Source organism: Pleurodeles waltl, chromosome 2_1 (genome assembly GCF_031143425.1).
Source record: "Pleurodeles waltl isolate 20211129_DDA chromosome 2_1, aPleWal1.hap1.20221129, whole genome shotgun sequence".
Lineage (NCBI taxonomy): Eukaryota > Metazoa > Chordata > Amphibia > Caudata > Salamandridae > Pleurodeles > Pleurodeles waltl.
In genome coordinates this window covers 779,327,122-779,340,809 of record NC_090438.1, presented here as the reverse complement: position 1 = coordinate 779,340,809, position 13,688 = coordinate 779,327,122, and positions in this window count along the sequence as shown.

The window sequence follows — 13,688 nt, the reverse complement described above, 5'->3', positions numbered from 1 at the left end:
TGCAAGACAAGACCAAGGTGGGGTATTTGATTAGCGCCTTATCGGGGCCAGCCTTGGCTTGGGCCACTCCTTTAGTGACAAGAAATGATCCCTGCCTGTCTAATTTTTCCACCTTTGTCACTACCTTTAAACAGATGTTTGAGCGCCCTGGACTCGAGGCTTCAGCAGTAGAAGCTCTTTGCGATATCCAACAAGGGAATCAAGATGTATTACAATACATCACCCGTTTCAGACAATTAGCAGCAGAAACATCCTGGGTGGAACGTACCTTGGTGACACTGTTCCGCAGAGGTCTCCGAGAGGACATTAAGGACGAACTGGTACACTCTGCTAGAATAGAGAACCTTAAAGGATTGATGGATCAGACTCTGACGATAGAATATCGGTTGAATGAACGAAGAATGGAGAAAAAGAAGAGTCGTTTGCCATCACACTCAGTGACGTCTCGCACTTTCTCTCATCGTACCGAGGAAGTCCGTCCTGAACCTAAGGGGGCTACTGAGGAAGAACCAATGGAAATTGATTCGGCTCGAGGACCTTTACCAGCTAGTGAAAGAGAACACAGACGAAGGAAGGGACTTTGTCTATATTGTGGTGCAGCTGGTCACCTAATTCGCACCTGCCCCATTCGTCCAACCAAGCCTTTGGGAAACGCCAACTCCTGTCCTCAGTGAGAAGGGTGAGGATGGGATATAGTGAAATACCTTCCATTTGTTCTTCCAGGGAGGAAGGAACTGCTCTTTTTCTTTTACCAGTTATCCTTCACTTAACGGATGGCCGGAAAGAAAAAACCCTGGCTTTATTGGACTGTGGAGCCAGTGGCATCAATTTAGATGAAGCATGGGCCAAAGAACGACAGATAGCACAACTACCTAAGGAAGTACCAGAACAAGTACACACGGTGGATGGATCACTCTTGGCCTCAGGACCCATACAATATACCACCCCTACTTTCTGTCTACAGTTTGGGAAACACCAAGATAACCTTTCGTTTGATTTAATTTCATCACCACACCACGTCATGATCCTGGGAATTCCATGGCTCACATGGCACAACCCTTACATCAACTGGGAAACAAGAACTATTTCTTTATCCTCTCACTTTTGCCAGCACCACTGCTACCTAGCAGGGGATTATTGGTCCCCAAAAGGTCTCTTAGTAGCACCCCCTAAGGTGGGATGCTCTATTAACGTCCTACAGGGAGTTCCGAGGCATTATCAGGAATATGCTGACGTATTCCAGAAGCCAGAAAGACCTGAACTGCCACCCCATAGAGAATACGATTGCGCCATTCCTTTAGAACCAGATACAGTGGTTCCTTTCGGGCGAATGTACTCTCTCACAGAACCTGAGAAGCAGATTCTTAAAGAATATCTTGATGAGAACCTACAGAGCAGGTTGATTGCTCCCTCCTCTTCACCTGCAGGGGCTCCTCTCTTCTTTGTGCCTAAGAAGACTAAAGATTTGCGTCCCTGTATTGATTTCAGAGGATTAAACAAGATCACTATTAAGGATCGGTACCCGTTACCCCTCATTAAGAACATCCTAGAAGCAGTCAGAGGGGCAAAGAGATTCACCAAGCTGGATCTCAGAGGAGCCTACCATCTTTTAAGAATTAAAGAAGGTGATGAGTGGAAGACCGCTTTTAGAACACCTTTTGGTCACTACGAATATCGAGTAATGCCATTCGGACTCACCAATGCCCCTTCCATTTTTCAAAGGTTCATGAATTCTATCTTTTCCGATCTTTTGCAACAAACAGTAGTGGTTTATCTCGACGACATTTTAATCTTTTCTGTTCACCCAGAGGAACACTCTAAGCATGTTCGCCAAGTTCTAGAGAGACTCCGACAACACCATTTATTCTGCAAACCTGAAAAGTGTGAGTTTGATCAAACGGAAGTAAAATACCTGGGGTATTGCATTAACCAAACTGGAGTCGCTATGGATTCAGACAAGGTGCAAGCTATATTGAATTGGCCATCTCCTTCTTCCATCAAGGAGACTCAGTGTTTTTTTAGATTAGCCAATTTCTATCGACAATTTATAGCAGACTTTGCCCAGAGAACCAGCTGTATTACTCAAACCCTTAAAAAAGACCATCTAAAGAAGGGCTTTTGTTGGACACAAGACGCAGAGTCAGCCTTTCAAGACTTAAAGAAAGCCTTTATTCAAGCCCCCATTCTACGACACCCAGACACCAGCAAACAATTCATTGTTGTCGCAGACGCATCCGAAAGAGCCATTGGGGCTGCCTTACTGCAAAGACAAGACGATGATGATTTAGAGCACCCGGTATTCTACCTTTCCCACATTTTATCTGACTCGGAACGGAACTATTCTGTGCTCAAACGTGAATTACTCGCCTTAAAGACCACATGCACAGAATGGAGACACTTTCTGATGGGCTCGAAAGAACCCTTTGAAGCCTGGACAGACCACAGAAATCTGCAGTGCTTAAGAAACTTTCAGTGTCAGAATAGCCGGCAGGCTCGATGGGCTTTTTTTTTCAGCCAATATGACTTTTATATCACATACATCCCTGGTTCTCAGAACATCCTGGCGGATGCCTCGTCCCGACGTTACCCTGAGTGCAGCGATTCTCCTGTTCAGAACCTATTTGACAATAACAAGATCGTTGGTTTAGTACAGACTTTTTTGGACCAAGTCAGGTCCGAATATGCCCGTCTAGAAGACACAGAGCTGAATAAGTTGCGTCCGCAACTTCATATAGATCAAGGGCATTATTATCATGATAAGGCCCTGTTCTTACCCACTAAACTAGTACAGACGTGGCCTTACGTATGTGCCATGATTCCCCCATCGCAGGTCATCGAGGAATGAAAGCTACTCAAGAACTGCTGCTTCACTCCTTCTGGTGGCCAACTCTCAAGACAGATACTGAAGAATGTGTATCATCCTGTCCTATATGTGCTCAAGCCAAGACACCTCGTACTAAACCAGTAGGATTACTTCGCCCACTACCAGTTCCCCCAGGTCCATGGCACACCATCTCCACGGATTTCATGTGCTCATTACCCTCTTCAATAAGAAATCACGTAATAATGGTAACCGTGGACTCCTTCACTAAGATGCCTCACTTCACGGCCTTAAGAAAGTTACCAACGGCAAAGGAATTAGGTCAAATCTTTACACAAGAAATCTTTCGACTTCATGGATTACCTCAGGTCATTATATCGGATAGGGGTCCTCAGTATATCTCCCAATTCTGGAAACAATTCTGTAAGACCTTGGGAATCGAAGTGGCCTTATCATCAGGGTTACATCCTCAAACTAACGGACAGACGGAACGACTCAATCAAGGCCTCGAACAATATTTACGTAGCTTCTGCAATGCTACGCAGAGTAATTGGGCTACCTATTTACCGCTTGCAGAATTCTCCTATAACAACTCCATACACAGCGCCTCGAAGGTCTCCCTTTTCTATGGCTCCTACGGTTTCCATCCTAAGGCCTTTCCAACTCCCCTGAAAGATACTTCCAATCTTCCTGCTATCTCCTCCTATATTCGACAGCTATGGGGTGTCCAACGTGTTATCCATACCAACCTTGTGGCCACTAAGTCTCGCATGAAAAGGATAGCTGATAAGAGACGTTGTGCGGCTCCTCACTATCAGGTCCATGATAAAGTTTGGCTCTCCTCTAGATTCCTACCTCTCCGACTTACTCAGAACAAATTCAAACCCCGTTTTTATGGTCCCTTCCTGATTCTCAAAAAGATTAACCCAGTGTCTGTGCGTCTTTGCCTGCCCCAGGCTTGGAAGATACACCCTGTATTCCATGTCTCTCAACTTAAGCCTTACCTTCCTGATCCTTTTCACAGACAATTCTCCTGTCCTCCCCCTCTGTTGGTTGAGAATGTGCCCGAGTACGAGGTCCAGGAAATCTGTGACTCTCGGTTTTTCCATGGACGCCTCCAATATCTTATTCATTGGAAAGGCTACCCTATGAGTGAGTGTTCCTGGGAGGATGCCCCTTCAGTTCATGCCCCTCTTTTGATCTGTCGCTTTTTCCGTCTCTTCCCTCACAAACCTGGGGCCTCGGGGGGGCACCTACTATCATGCCGCGGCGGCGGCGGGCGCAGGCTCATGCCGCCGCGGCGCGGCATTTGATGAACACCGCGGCCTGCATGCGGGCCGCGGGGGATGCCGCGGCTTGCGGACAGGCCACGGGAGAAGCCACAATTCCGGCCAGGGGTCGCGGCACTCGCCGCGCCCCCTTCTTTTGTTTCTGCCGCAGGGACAGACGCGGCAGGAGATAAGACCCCGAGTTGGGTCTAGATCCTGCCGCACATACCACATTTAGTGCGCTTTACATTCAGGCATTAAAGTAACTTTCTGCTTCACCACTTACCAGTAGTCACAGGCAAAAGCCGGATAACTGCACATGGTGGTGTTTATATGCATGCCTTTTCCCTTTCCCAGCATACTGCCCACTTCCTCTCTTCCCAGCATGCATTGTTTCTCTTTGTTGGACGCATGTTCTTTATTTTATGCTATACTCTTTTCCCCAATCCAAGATGGTGGTGTTTCTACTTCCTGTTTCCTGCTTCCTGTCTAGGGGTATATAAGGGGAATTCAGCTGCTTGCTCATTGCGTTGCAACACTCCTTTGGTGGTAGTCACGCTCCGGCTGGTTTCCTCTTGTGGATCCAGTGTTTCCTGACCTGTCTTGGTCTCCAGTCTTCCTGTACCCTCGGATCTTCAGTTCTAATGCCCTTGTGTCCTCCTTCTGTTTCAGGGAGTTCCTGTTGGAGGTTTTTTACCCTTTTGGGGTTTTTCCTCTGGGACTCCTTCTGGAGGGCACGGACTGTAGTGGGTTGCTATTGTCAAACAGCACCGTGGCTACCGGAAGCGGTCGCCCCTACCTCGGCCAGAGCAGAACCTGCCGGAATCGGGGTCGTTCCCCAACCCTCATCAACTTCGACGGTAAGCCCAGTGAAAACCGTGACACCAAACCCAAACCTGATATTCAGGATACTTCTTTAGAGGAAAATTATCAAGTTGTGTTTTTCGATTGCTCCTGTTTAAGAGATAATGAATGAATCCTGATAGCTGGGTACATGGTTTGCCCCATCTCAGAATAGATTGAAGCTTCTGGCTTTAAGGAGTCATTTCTGTCCAAGTAACTGAATTGATTGCTCTTATAAGAGCGTGCTGAATTTCTGAACGGCTTAAACTGACAGTCCTTACAGACAGCCAACATGGATTTGGTGTGGTACATGACTTTGGGCAGTTATGGTCCCAGAGGGAGTTTATGACTTCTTCAGGATCACCTATTCAAAACGGTGATATAATACACAGACCATTAAATGCATTACAATTACCTGAGAAAATAGCTGTTGTAAAATGCACTGCACACCAGATATCAAATAATCATGTTTTGTTGGGCAATGCATATGCTGACAAAATTGCTAGATACTGTGCACTCCATTGCATCACCTTCACTGAAGAGTGGGGTGGTGAAAGTGACACCGGTGAGACAAGTCAAAGTTTCCCAATGTCGTGATGGATACTTGGGAAGAGGTTAAAAGACTGCAGGAAGAGGCAAAAGAAAAAGAACGCAGAAGTTGGAGTAGAGCAGGTTGTGTGCAGAGAGAGGAAGATGATATCTAGATATCAAATGAAGGGAAAGAATAATTGCCGAATTGTTTGTTGGTACATATGGATAGGTATTATCATGGTCAGGATCATCTTGACAGAGGTTCAATGATTTGCACATTTAAACAGACATGGTACAACCCCAGGTTCGACTTAATTGCAGAAGCCACCTGTCACAGATGTGTGACATGTCAGCAGATGAATGTAGGAAAAGGCATTGTGATTAATGTGAGCCATATTGGCAGATCAAGAGGTCCATTTAACAGAATGCAACTTGATTTTATTGAAATGCTGGTTTGTAATGGATTGAAGTATGTGCTGGTGATTGTGTGCATATTTTCCCACTGGATAGAAGCTTACTGAACACACAGGAATGATAGCCTTACTGTAACAAAACTGATGCATTACCACTTGTCCTTATGAGCATGCGTATCACCCCTTACATGAAGACATGAAATCCTTATGGGGTATGCAATGAGATTGCCAGTAATTCCTACGAATGCACTTGTGAGAATTACAGATGACTTAGTGCTGGATTATTGCAAAGGTCTGGCTGATGTGGTTGACTCTTTATCTCATCAGGTTGAAGCAGCAACAATTCAAACTGCGCAAGAACAGTGTCACAACCTGAAGACTGGCAAGTGGGTGCTTGCCAAAGAGCACATGAGGAAGACTTGCCTAGAACCAAGGTGGAAAGGACCCTATCAGATCATCTTGGTGACTACGACGGCTGTGAATTGTGCTGGTCTTCCGAACCAGGTCTATGCAAGCTACACATGCAAAGTTCTATGTACTCGTGAATACACAGAGTCTGTTCCCCTAGAAGGAAATGTGAAAAGTGAAGGGGTTCAGGTCAGCCAAGCTGTCAGAGCTGGACAAATGACTGAAGCAGAATCTGAGCAAGTTGGTGAAAATCCGAGAGTCTCAAAAGCAACAGAAAGTACAAGAGAATCAAGTCAAACAGAATGTTGAGAATCCAGCTGCACCCGAAAAGAGTATTTCTAAGAGGAGATCAGTGGCCGACAACCACACCAGACCCGGTTGCTGATACCCTACCAACTATCACAGAAACAGCTGATGAATCAGATTAAAGTGATGGTGAAATATGTGCTGTAAGGAGAACTAAAAGAAAAAGAGTGCTAAATCGGAAGTACTTGTCACCTGAATGGATTTATCTTGTTGCAGATGAACGGTAGAATGGTTATATGGCCTTTTATTTGACCATGAGAATTCAGCTGAAGATTTTGGAACATGAAATTACATTTAAAATGAGGTTTGAAATAACCTTCCCAACTGAACAACAGAAACACTACATTTTGGAACTGATAATAATTGATCACTGGACTGTGATTTATCAAAGACAAATCTGTGAATTTTTTAAAACTTTTTAACTGAAGTTTGATTAACTTTTTAAGAGCTCAAGAATCGTTCTGAATAAGTGCAAAAAGATTTTTAAAAGACTGCTTGAATTTTTTTTTTTGGTTTTGTTTGCTTTGCTTGACTTTTTTTTCTTCTTTTTGTAGCTTCAGAAGCTATGAACCTGGATCACGGTAAGTGTAACAAATGTAAATATCTATGTATTGGTTTAGCAATAGTATGCTTGATTTTGAGTATTTTGTTGATTATAGGTTTGAGTGTTTTGGTGAAAGAGAGTCTGCATAGTACAACAACTCCAATGCAGGGAATAACACCATCTAAGAAGGAGAAGTTTCATAAGGATGAGGGATTGCTTAATTTAGATGATGCAAAGGAACAGTTGTCTGTGGATACAATGACTGTGCATCCGGATTTCTTCATACGTACAGGGAGGGATCACATAGCACAGCTTACCATTGATTTATGGCATTAGTTGCAGCCTACTGTTAACACCTTTGTACAATCAAGAATACATCCGGTATTTTTACCCAAACTTTGACCTGGATTTCTCTTACGTTCCGGTTAATCAACATTTGAGCAGCATTGCAAAGGTTAAGGACATAGATATAGTAGGAGGATTCTTTGAACCTACGCTAACGTTTTGCACTGCATATGCACATAGAAGCAACCTAACATGTATTCTCACACAAGTAGAGAAAGAGTTCATAAATCAGGTTGATGACAGAAGGAAAACAATGGAAAAAATAGGAAAGGTCATAATTCCACATGATTATAAAAAGAAATCAGCTTACAAAACACCTGATACACAAGGATCTTTAGCTTTAGATTGGCAACATGTAGGGAAGCTTTGCATATATAGACCACAGTCAAAAACTGACAAATAAGTTTGTAGGGAGTAGTGAATGCAGACATGTGCTTTTGTTTAAGAGTGTGTGAGATTTTATTTTAAATGGACAAGACCCTGCTGTGCCTTGTGTATATTATATTTGCGGGAAAAATGCTTATTACAGTTTACCAAAAGGTTTGTATAACATATGCAATTTAGGGGTGGTTTTTCTGAATATTTATAAAGTAGATAATTTTGACAACCCAGCAGGGAATGAGAGACCTATGATGAGGACAAAAAGAGAAGCAAGCAGTTCAGAAATTACCGGAGATATTTTTGGAGCTTGTATTCCATCAGTAAGTGTGATCTTAAATGGTATTAAAATAAGGAAGTTATCAACTATTGTAGATAAAATGCCAATTGATTTTGGAGGAGCAATGCTGCTAATGGACATGGAAATGGTTGCGGTAAGATCAATGGTTTAGCAAAGGAAGAAGGAGTCTGTCAAGTTATGAAGGAGCAACATTGTGGCACCTACATACCAGACAAGAGTAAGGAGATAAGAAAATTAATTTCTAACCTGACAAGCCTGAAAAATGACTTAAGTGACCAAAAACAGACAAATATTTGGAAAACAAGAGGTGAAGGATTCTCGAGAGTAGGATCTTGGTTTGGAGATTTAGGGAATGGATTTGTGAGAATAGTCCTGAAACCCCTACTGATCGTGACTGTGTGCTTCATTTTTGCACTTGGATTTTACAGAGCATACAATTTCTGGAAGATACAAAGAGCAAAGAATAAACAGAGGAGGGAAGAGAATGAAATGTAGACTATGAGAAACAGACACTATAAGAACCTGAAAAGAATTGAAAGTTATAGTAGGCCTAGACTTATGCGTTATCATACAACAAGGCTTTGAGTTGTATCATTGTAAATGAGAGTGTCCTTTTTGAGACAGCAAAGATTGCAGTCAGGGGGGGAGATTAACATTTACTAATATATTAGTGCCATAGAAATCAACATATGGTGACTTATAATCTTCGATTAAAAGCCTAACAGAGAACATTGACATGCAATATAAAACATGCACATTTAAATTATGGCAGACATTGTGGCGTCCACTTGTTTGGGTACCACTTAGTACCATGTCAGATGTAGTGCATTTGTACTGAATACACATTAACACTTATTGCTAATGAAAATATTATTTTTAATGATATAATAAATGTGAAAGGTATAAGATGAGTAGTATACCAACATGATCTTATAGTACTTATGGTGATTTATTATGAATTTTATTAACGCAGAGTTAAATGTGTTCAGAAAATTAGATGCACACTGAAATTAATTTCTAATGTTTGCATTAATAATGATAGCAACTAAATGATTTTGCATTCCATTTGTATAAATTAATGGTACACATTAGTGTAAATGTTTTACTTGTAAAAATTGTGCATTTAGGCTTACTTAGCCAGACTAGACTTGAAGATTAATTTTGCTGTGGTTGTGGAAAATATTAATTCATCATGTTCCCTTTGACCTGAATTATTTCCTAGGTTGCTTATGTCCTATTGTATTAAAGACAGAGACCATGGTTTTATTAACAAATGTAACATTATTTTTTCTAGCTGTCGAATGAAACAGGAAGACTTATTGAATTCACATGAGAACTGTTGAAACTGACTGTTTTAAACCTTTTATAATTATTATGTTTTGGTGGAACTATATGAATTCATCAAGATGACTTTGCATCTTTCATGAGAAAATCCTGAATAGTTGCAAACCTGATGGACTTTTAAAATGTTCATTAGATATTGATCAACGTGTGCAAGATGAGCCTACACAGTCAACCAATCAGACTATTAAACCAATCAGAATTCCTTTGACATTTCTCGATAGAGAGAGATGTTTGAAACTTTGAGTGAGTCTTCTGGGAGTTCTCTCCATGTCACCTTTTATTCCTCTTCAAGTCTTCTACTTCTCATGCCATGAGTTTCACTTTAGTTTTATATCCCTTGTTACTTATGCTGCTCCATACTAGTAAGCCCAAATAATTACTGGATTGCCTTTTCTCTATTTGCAGCCTGTGATCTGGACAGCCCTTGATGCCGCTGTCTACTGATGTTGCAAAGCAAAGTTGTCGACACTTTGATCTGACAAATCCTTCCTGTCTGCTGCCTATGAGGAGAGGTATATGAGATGCAATACAATTCTCATTTCATTTTCAGTTCAGGTGATTTACACCAGTGATAATTTTGATAGAGATTTGCCCTAGTTAGATGATTTTCCAAATTATTTTGTCTTCTTTTCTTTTTATGTTTTATCCACATGTGATTAGTTGTCCACACACACGGAAGTGCAAATTTGTGATAGGAGTAGAGATGACCCGGCCCAAAATTTTAATGCTGTTTTTTTAATCTGACCAATGTCACCCTCATTTTTACTTGACAAATACATTTTTCATTTACATTTGTCCAGGAACATCTCATCCTAAGAATATCATTCATCAGTGTCTATAAAATCTCTCTCTCTCTCTCTCTCTCTCTCTCTCACTCTCACTCTCTCTCAATTTGTCTCTGTCAATCTCTTTCTCTAAATATCTTTCTCTCTCTCAATCCCTAACTTTCTCTCTCTTCCATCTCATAATGGGATGGAAGAGAGAGACTGAGATTGAAAATGCAATGTTCTCTCCATATAATGACATCAAAGTGTCATACTAGGAAGAATTTTGGTTCTACAGTCATAGTAATGTTTTGCTTGACTGCAGTCCACAGTCAAAGGTGGCCTGCTGGTAAAGCCCACAAAGTGTGACTTTGTAGGTTGACGGTTCAAAGCCAGATATGGCATGGAAGTGTTTCTGTTCATTTAATAGTTGTTTGAAAATTAGAAATTCTTAGTGATGGAACATTTACGTTTTTTCTTGTCACGATCTTTGGGTCGCATGTCATAACTACGTCTGGACAAGTGCAGGTGTGGGATCACTTGTGGCCTAGTGATTATGGTGTGAGATCTCCACCATTAAGGTTTAGTATTGTAGTCTAGGTGTATTAGTGGTCATTTCCGTGTTGTATTTTCTTCTCAACTTCAAATATTTAAGGTACATTCTGAAAAGAGATCTGACTCTTTTTACTTGACAAATACACGTTTAATTTCAATTTGTCCAGTAACATCTCATTCTAAGTATGACGATCCTCAAAGTCCAAAAAAATCTCCCTAACCCTATCCCTCCTCCTCTTTCTTTCAATTTGTCTCTGTCACTCTTTCTCTAATGTCTCTCCCTCTCTCTCAGTCTCCGACTTTCCCACTCTCTTTGTATCTCAATCTCTGGAATGGAAGAGAGAGAGAGAGAGAGAGAGAAAGAGAGAGAGAGAGAGAGAGAGAGAGAGAGTGTTACTGCAATGGTCTCTCCATAAAATGACTTCAAAGTGTCACACTAGCAGTATGCGTGTTCCAATGTCATAGGTATGTTTTGCTACACAAAAGCATGGGAAAACTGGTGGTCGGCTAGTAAAGTGCATGAAATGTGACTCTGTAAGTTGATGATACAAGACCTAGTATGGCATGGCAGTGTTTCTGTTTATTTACCAGTTTTTTTAATATCAAAATTGCAAGGTGATGGAACTTTTACATCTTTTTTCCAGTCACAACCTTTGGTTTGGCTGTCATTGATCTGTCTGGACACTAGAGGATAAGAGGTCACCTGTGGCCCAGGAGTTATGGTGTCAGACCTCCACTGTGAAGGTTAAGTATTTTACTCTAAGGCCCACATTATAATATTGGTGGTAAGTGCCGCCTACAGCCGCGGTGACGGCCACCAAAAGACAGTCGCCGCGGCTATCATCCGTCCGTCATAATATGACCACAGCCGGATTTCCGCCACAAGAAGGTTGGAAATCTGGCTGTGGCCATGCTGGCTGACAGAGTTAAGGTGGTGCTGATACCACCAGCAGTGCCACACCAGTAGACCGCCGCTAGCCGTATTATGACAAATAATACAGCCTGGCGGTGTTCTGCTAGCAGGCGCTGCTGGCGGTAGCAGTGACTCGTCCCATCCCCTGCCGGAAGACCCCCTGGATGCGGGTAAGTCAGGTTTCGGGCAGGGGGTGTTGTGTGTGTGTGTTGGGGCGTGTGCATGAATGTGTGAGTGTGTGCGTGAATGTGAATGAGTGTGTAGTGTTGTTTGTGTGCGTGTGTGTGTGTGCATGTGTGAAAATGCGTGAATGAATGGAAATGTGAATGCATGTCGGCGTGTCAGTTTGAATGTGTGTATGGATGTGTTGGGGAATGAATGCGTGTAGGCCTGTGTGAGTGAGTGTGTGAATGTGTGGTGTGTGCCTTAAAGTGTGCATGTATGGGGGAAGGTTTGGAAGAGGGGTAGAGTGGATGGATGGGGGTGGGAGTTGGCTGGGGAGTGTTAGGGTGTGGTTGGGTCTCCTACCAGTGACAGTGAATGAAGTTCCTGTCACTGGTAGGGCCTACTGCCATGGTTTTCATGGTGTTACAAACGCCACAAAACCCATGGCGGTAGGCAGGGTCATGATGCCGCCAGCGGGACCGTAGCGGCCACCTGGTTGGAGATTGCTATCTCCGGCCCGGCGGCTGCAACCGCTATGGCGGTTGGTGTGGTACACCCGCCAATGTCGTAATGTGGCGGTATGTACCGCCAGCCTGTTGGCAGTACTACCATCACATTTACAATGACCGCTGGGGTCATCATGACCACCTAAGTGTTTTAGTGGTCATTTCCCTGCTTTATTTTCTTTTCAACTTCAAATATTTAACGTACATATCAAAAAGAGATCTGACTCTCTTTACTTGACAAATTCATTTTACGTTTCAATTTGTCCTGAAACATCTCATTTTAAGTATATCATTCATCAAAGCCTAAAGAAAGCTCTCTTTCTCCCTCTCTGTCTCCCACTTTCTCTTTCAATTTGTTTCTGTCATTCGCTTTCTCTAAATGTCTCTCGCAGTCTCTATCTCTCTCCCTCTCGTTCTCTCTCTCTCCCTCTTCCATCCCACAATGGGATGGAAGAGAGAAACAGAACAAGATAGTTAATTCCATGTCTCTCCATACAATTACTTCAAAGTGTTACACTAGCAGGATGTGTGGTTCCAATGTCATAGATATGTTTTGCTGCATAGGAGCACAGGCTTATTGGTTGTCTACTGGTAAAGATCATGAATTGAGACTCTGTAGGTTGATGGTTACAAGTCCTGATATGGCATGGTAATGTTTATGTTTAGTTACTAATTACTTTTAATGTTAAAGATGCTTACTGATGGAACATTTACGTCTTTTTCCCATCACCATCTTTGGGTCACATGTCATAGCTATGTCTGGAAACCTGGGAGAGTTTAGTCATTTGCGGCTTGGTGGTTATCGTGTCAGAAACTCCATGATAAAGGTTGAGTATTTTAGGCCAGGTATGTGAGTAGTCATTTTCCTGCTGTATTTTCTTCTGAGTTTCAAATATTTAAGGTACATGCCGACAAGAGATCTGACTCTTTTTACTTGACCAATGCAGGTTTGTGTTTCAATTTGTCCAGAAACATCTCATTCTAAGAATATCATTCATCATAGTATAAAAAAAAACTCTCTCGCTCCTTCTCTCTCTCCACTCTCTCTTTCAATCTGTCTCTGTCAATCTCCTTCTCTTTCTCTTCCATACCATAATGAGATGGAAGAGAGAGAGAGAGAGAGAGAGAGAGAGAGAGAGAGAGAGATCATTATTGCAATGTTCTTTTCATACAATGACTTCAAAGTGTCACACTAGCAAGATGTTTGATTCAAAAGTAATAGTTATGCTTTGGTGAACTGAATTAAGTAGTCACTGGAGTTGTGTTGTTAAACCCCAGTGTGA